The following is a 6,169-nucleotide window of genomic DNA, read 5'->3' as shown; positions in this document are numbered from 1 at the left end:
CCGGGAGCCCCTCTGCTCTGAGGCCAGGCTGGGAGAGTTGGGGGTGTTCAGCCTGGAGAAGAGAAGGCTGCGGGCAGAGCTGAGTGCGGCTGTTCAGTACCTAAAGGGGACCTATAGGAAAGAGGGGGACAATCTTTTTAGTAGGGCCATCTGTGTCAGGACAAGGGGTAATGGTTTTAAACTAAAACAGGGTAGGTTTACACTGGCTATAAGGAAGAAATTCTTTGCACTGAGGGTGGTGAAACACTGGAAGGTGTTGCCCAGGGAGGGGGTGGAGGCCCCATCCCTGGGAATATTCCAGGCCAGGTTGGACGGGGCTGTGAGCAACCTGATGTGGTTCAAGGTGTCCCTGCTCCTGCGGGGGGGTTGGACTAGATGACCTCTAGGGATCCTTTCCAACCCAAAACATTCTATGATTCTATGATTCTATGATGATGATGCCCAGTTCATTCAATCAGTAGGTACAGGTGTCAACAACGGCACTGCAGCAGGGCAGATAAACAACCTGATGAATGCCCTGCGCGCTACTGCTAAGTCACATCAGGTAATGCTCACAAGTTACTGCCTGGAAGCACAACTCAGACTCCACTTTATAACAGAATCTGCAACATTTATTTTGCATCTACTGTGCGTGAGTTTGAGTTAGTTTGCATTACTTTGCATTTTCAGCTTCTGGGGGGCAACAGGCAACACAGAGATAAGAAGGCAAGGCAAGGCAAGGCAAGGGAAAAGAGAGCCACAGCTAGTTTTAGGGACATAGTGAACAACCCGGTATTTCAGCCCTGTTACTTGCACTGTACTACAACCACACTGCAAAGCTGACAGATTACAGCCTTGCCCAAATATGCGTCCGCAACTTCCTTTCAGCCACGCTGGCAAACACAGCTTCAGGTTTCTGTTTGGACACCACAATGCAGAAAGCCTGTAGTGTAGAAATACCCTCAGTGCTATATGTACAGGGAACTTCGTAAGGGGTTAATCTTACTCTAAAGGATTTTGTGCAGATAGAAATCATAGAGGTCAAAGCCTAATAGGATTTTCAAAAAGGATTGGACAACGCAAATACCCACAGTTACATTAGAGATAATAGCTCTAGAGATAATAATGATATGTTTTAGGAGACATAAAACCCCCTCCAGCTTCAGAATAGAAGCCAGCCATTAAACTGCTTATGATGTCAGACAAACGTCCCTGCATGGGCTTCTTATGTCAAAGCTGCCAAGCGCCAGAGATTTATGCCTTTTTTCTCAGAAGCCACAAGCAACAGCCTCACTCAGAAACTGTATTGTACGCTGCCCTGATACTGCAAGATGACGCTGAAACAAATATAACCTCTTCTACTTTTTGCTATAACCTCTGATTACACACGTCTCTGAGGTGTTTCACTGGATTCCACAGAAACGAAGGCCCTGGGGATGTGAAGCTCTCTGTCTAGTCCTAGACATGCCTAGCCAAGCACAGCAGAGCAGGATGACAGGAATTTGGGTTTTGCTAACACTTCTGCAGCATCATGGCCTGAAGAGTGCACTGAGAAAGTTAAACAATAAATAATAAATTCTGAAATGCAATACTTTCCATGCGGTCACCTCCAAGGCTAGGAAGGAAGCCCTGAGACCCAGCCAACTGCAGCTCAGCATTACTGCAGGGGCACAAAAATTGGCTGAGGACCAGCTCTGTTTTTCTTTGGAGCAGCTACTGCTTCAAGATGAGGAGGAATTCCTTCTCCTGGAATTCCAGCATTCAAAAGTCTCTATTAAGGCCACTGAAATCCAAGCCTCCATAAAAAGGTGGTTCAGATAATTAATGAGGAAATTTTTCCTACCTCTCTTCTGTTTCTTCTGGGGTTCTTTCTGAAGTGGGACCTGATCTAGTAGGTAGTTTGACGATGGAAGGAGCACTCTATTCCTAGGCACAAACAGAATAGTTCAATATAAATTAGAACTATATTTGCCAGAGAAGACAAGAGAAGGAAAATTCACAGTCAGAGCTGGAATGTTATTGCACCGTATGCTTTCCAACTGCCAAGCACAACAGGGTCCCTCCACAATCCTTGCCTTACTGCACCCTCTTGTTTTTCCACCTGGAAAGACATATGGCAGTGCCTGAGAGAGAAATTCTCCCTTTTTATTTTTTCTGATGTTAATTTAACTTCCCAGCTTTAAAGGAACATTTGATTATGATTCTATGATTCTATGATTCTATGATTCTATGATTATGAAACACGCTCAGGCCAAGGATAACAAAAAGCTCCGTAACTATCCTATCACTCAGATAAGCAGAAATATTTAACAGCGGTGTTATTGTAGCAGTAATGCTTTTCACCTCCCCACAGTAGCTCCAAGAGAGATACCTTGGATCACTTCTGCTTGAAGGGGGCTATACTGAGTCACCTTTTCCAAAAGGTGCACAAAGTTGATTATTAGAAGCCTCACCATAGTTGTGGTATGAGAGGAAGATGGTGAAACTAGATTTGCTTCATCAGCCTGGATCAATATGATTATTGTGGAGGGTTGTTCCACAGCCCCATACTTAGTGAGGGTGCCCTTCCTCCTGTCACCTCACACAGCATTTTAGTTCCGTGATATCCATTGCCTCAAAGGGTCACATCTGCCTTGGCAGGCTGTAGCCAGAGCTAAAATTTGAACGCCCCAGGCAGCTGATCCAACTGGGCTTTGAAGTATCAACTCCTCCATCCCAGACTTGAAAGTGCTCGCAGTAGTTTTACCAATGACGGAAGCTGGCTGCCGGGTCTGGCTCAAGCTGGGAGCCTTCAGTCTTAATGTTTGCTTCCTGAGTAATAAAGATCCAGAGATTCCTTAGAGACTTCAAACCCTGTACATACAGGTTCACCAAGACTGCACGTTCCTGGTAGAGCTTCTTGAAATTGTGTTTACTTCCGCCTTGGCTTTGCCCAGGGCAGCCTGACTGCATTGCTGCTCAGCCTATGCCATTCTTTTCAATCAATCACAAAACACATCCTGCTCCCAGATTAACAGATGTGACCTTTTCAGTGCAATTTGGCAGATGTTCTCAATGTAGCAAAGTAACCAGAAAGCTGAGTGGTAGCCCTTATTTAATTCACTGGAGAAAATTTGCTTGCACTCTTCCTGAAGCAGAAAACCACTTCATTCCTTGTACTTTACCTTCCTTTTCATTCTGTTGTTCAACCAGAATTTGAATGAACAGTACAACTAAACTTTCTTGAACCGCTGATAAAACTTCTACATCCATATCACTGTATTTAATATTATAATATATTTTTAAATAATCATACTTAATTATAAGAAGAGTTGTAATAATAAATTACGGTAAGATAGGGAAGCATTACTGATTTCATTCACAAACAGGGACCTTGTGGCAAAGAAATGATGTCATTTTTCAGCAATGTCTTTTATTCATTTCCCAGACCAAGTCAGGTGCCTTATTTACGAGACCAACCCTCAACTCTAAACAAACTTGGTTTGGTTATGTTCTTGTTCATTGGGTATATGTAGGCAAGCAAGTGTGCTTCACTAGCACAAATGATCACAGGATCCATTTCTCATTTACGCATACCAGTCCTTGCAAAATGCTAATTTTTACAGCTTTGGTTTTCAAAAACAGTCATTTGGGGCCAAACTATTTCAAACCAATGACAACAGCAATCTCACTGATTTAAGGAGAAAAGAATAAAGGCGACACAGAGACAGTACTTTTGAAAATAATATGCTCTGCTTTTATGTGTTATTATCAATACCATATATTCTTGCAAACCATTCAGTGAAGGAGCAGAAATAATATCATGTGGCATGTTCTACTAGTCATTCAGTCACAACAAATCACAGGCAAAGAAAAAGCTGGAATGCCTTCCAGAAGCGCCCGTCTCTCTTCATTGCTAAGTAAGGCCTCCACTGTAGATATCTGTTAAACGCCCAACATTTTGAGAGATGGACCCAGGCATGTCTGAAGCGCAGGCAAAATCTGAAGGGATTGCTTGGCTATAGCCAATGTATAAGACAAAAAAAAAAAAAAATAAGCAAAAGAACTCATCAGCTTTCTGATTAATAGTTTTAAAGGAATTGCATGCTGTTAGGAAAAAGCCTACGAGGAAAAGAAAAGTTCAAGTCACTTAATATGTAACTACATACCTTTGTTTATCATAGAATCATTTAGGTTGGAAAAGCCCTTTAAGATCACCAAGCCAAACCGTCACCCTAACCCTGCCATCCCACCACTAAACCCTGGCCCTAAGCACCTCGGCTGCCCGGCTGTTAAATACCTGCAGGGACAGGGACTCTGAATTTCAAGATGAAATTAAGTTTAGCGGGACAGTCAAGGGTTCAAACCCACAGGCTGCTCAAGATGAGAGGTTACGAAGTTAAAAAACCTGTGGAAACAGATGCAGGAAACTTCCAGCTTTAAAAGCAGTGCTACCCTGGACAATCCCAAAAACACAGTGAAATTATTCACTGCCTTTCAGAGATTTTAATACACAGCTTCAGCTTACAACTAGTCGGATTTTCCTTCCACAGTCCTGGGAATCAACACAAATGTTAGACTTTTTCTGCTCTTTACAAGGTTTACTGGCATCAGTTTTACAGATTTTCTAACACTGTTGGTCAGGTACCCTTTTGCTGCCCATAAGCACATCCATCGCAGGCTTTTATTCACACAGAAATGTTGTAAAGCAGAAGATTCACAGTGGTCTTTCAAGGTAAATGGTCCACTGCTTGCTTGATGAAAAATTTGCAGGACTGGTCCCTGTTAATGGTCCAAAAATTATGTGAATCATCAGTTGTAAGGAAACAGTTGCCTCATCAGGCATCTGGTATCAGTAAAAGCTTTTGTTGTAGAGTGGCTTAGTATTAAAGTTGTATTTTTTTCTTCTCATCCATCATCACTAGAAGTCAGACCCAAATAGCTAATCTACTGAAACACGCATAAACCTGCTGTCTTCAGAAGATGCCCTCAGAGGTGTTAACGGTAGGTTTAGAGAAGTGCAATTGGTAAATAAAACAACTAGGCTACAGATTGATCTCAGTTACTGCTGGGTCTCAACAGTACTAATACTGCAAACGAGAAAATATTTCAGTCAATACATTTGAACAAGACACAAGTAACATGCTAGATTTACAGAACAAGCTAAGTTGTTGGCTAAAGTGGTGCCATTCTTACGCAGGCAGGGTTCAAATTTGAACTGTTCTGGGGAAAAACCTATATAGAAGCAGGCAAAGGTAGGCTTCAGATGTGCTCAAAACTCTCAAGATCTGAGGCAACAGCAGCGTGGAAGCTATACAGTAATGATAATGGAGTCCTAGCCCTGAGTTAACACCCTCCCTGAGAAAAGACAGACGTTATTAGCTCAAAACCAGACCAAACGGGCTAGCTGGCTTTCAGGTCAGAGCTGCCTTCTGCTTGGCTAACCTGGATGATAGCCAGAGAAGGTCCTGCCTGTCTACACAAGCCCACGTACAAATAACACCCATCCTCCAAACCAACGTTATCAGAATTAATTTGTATAGATGATGGGACCATTCGGCCCAGTTACAGCCATAGAACACCAAGTACTCCATGCACTACAAAGCAAGCCAAATCTATCTGAACCAAACAGAAAGCAGATTCCAGACCAAAGCGCATCAGGCACTAACATAGGAAAAACCTATGCATGTGTATGAAAAAGAGTGGATCCAGAGCATAGCAGGGCAAGTGAAAATGGATTAAAAACTCTGAGAAACACTGGAAGTGGGAAATGGCTCCTCCTGTTCCATCATGGCTTCTCCTGCCACACAGGTATTAACTAGCAAAGAAATCTTTTCCTGCTCCAGTAAGGCTTACTGAATAAGGATGCTGGCTCTTTGCACCCTCGGTACAACGGTGAAGCAACACTGGGTACAGTGTGGACCACCTTCTTTTCATGAAGCCTCAGCTACACTTTTACAAACCTCTCTTTTCAGAGTTTTTCAAACCTCCAAAATTTTCTACTGTCTACTCTTACTTACGCTGCTGTAAACACAGAACAATTAATCACTTACAGGAAATAAGTTTAGATTCTTTTAGGCCATATCACAGCATATGAAAACAAAAATTCAGATCAGTGCAGAAGGCAGGTACAAAAATAATGTATCACTTCAATTTCACTTATGCCCTTAAAATGCGTGCTGAGGCACCCAGTGCTTGGGCTGAGCTACGA

Source organism: Egretta garzetta, unplaced genomic scaffold (genome assembly GCF_000687185.1).
Source record: "Egretta garzetta isolate BGI_Z169 unplaced genomic scaffold, ASM68718v1 scaffold179, whole genome shotgun sequence".
Classification (NCBI taxonomy): Eukaryota; Metazoa; Chordata; class Aves; order Pelecaniformes; family Ardeidae; genus Egretta; species Egretta garzetta.
The sequence above is the reverse complement of the archived record's forward strand: the minus strand, read 5'-3'. Positions refer to the sequence as shown.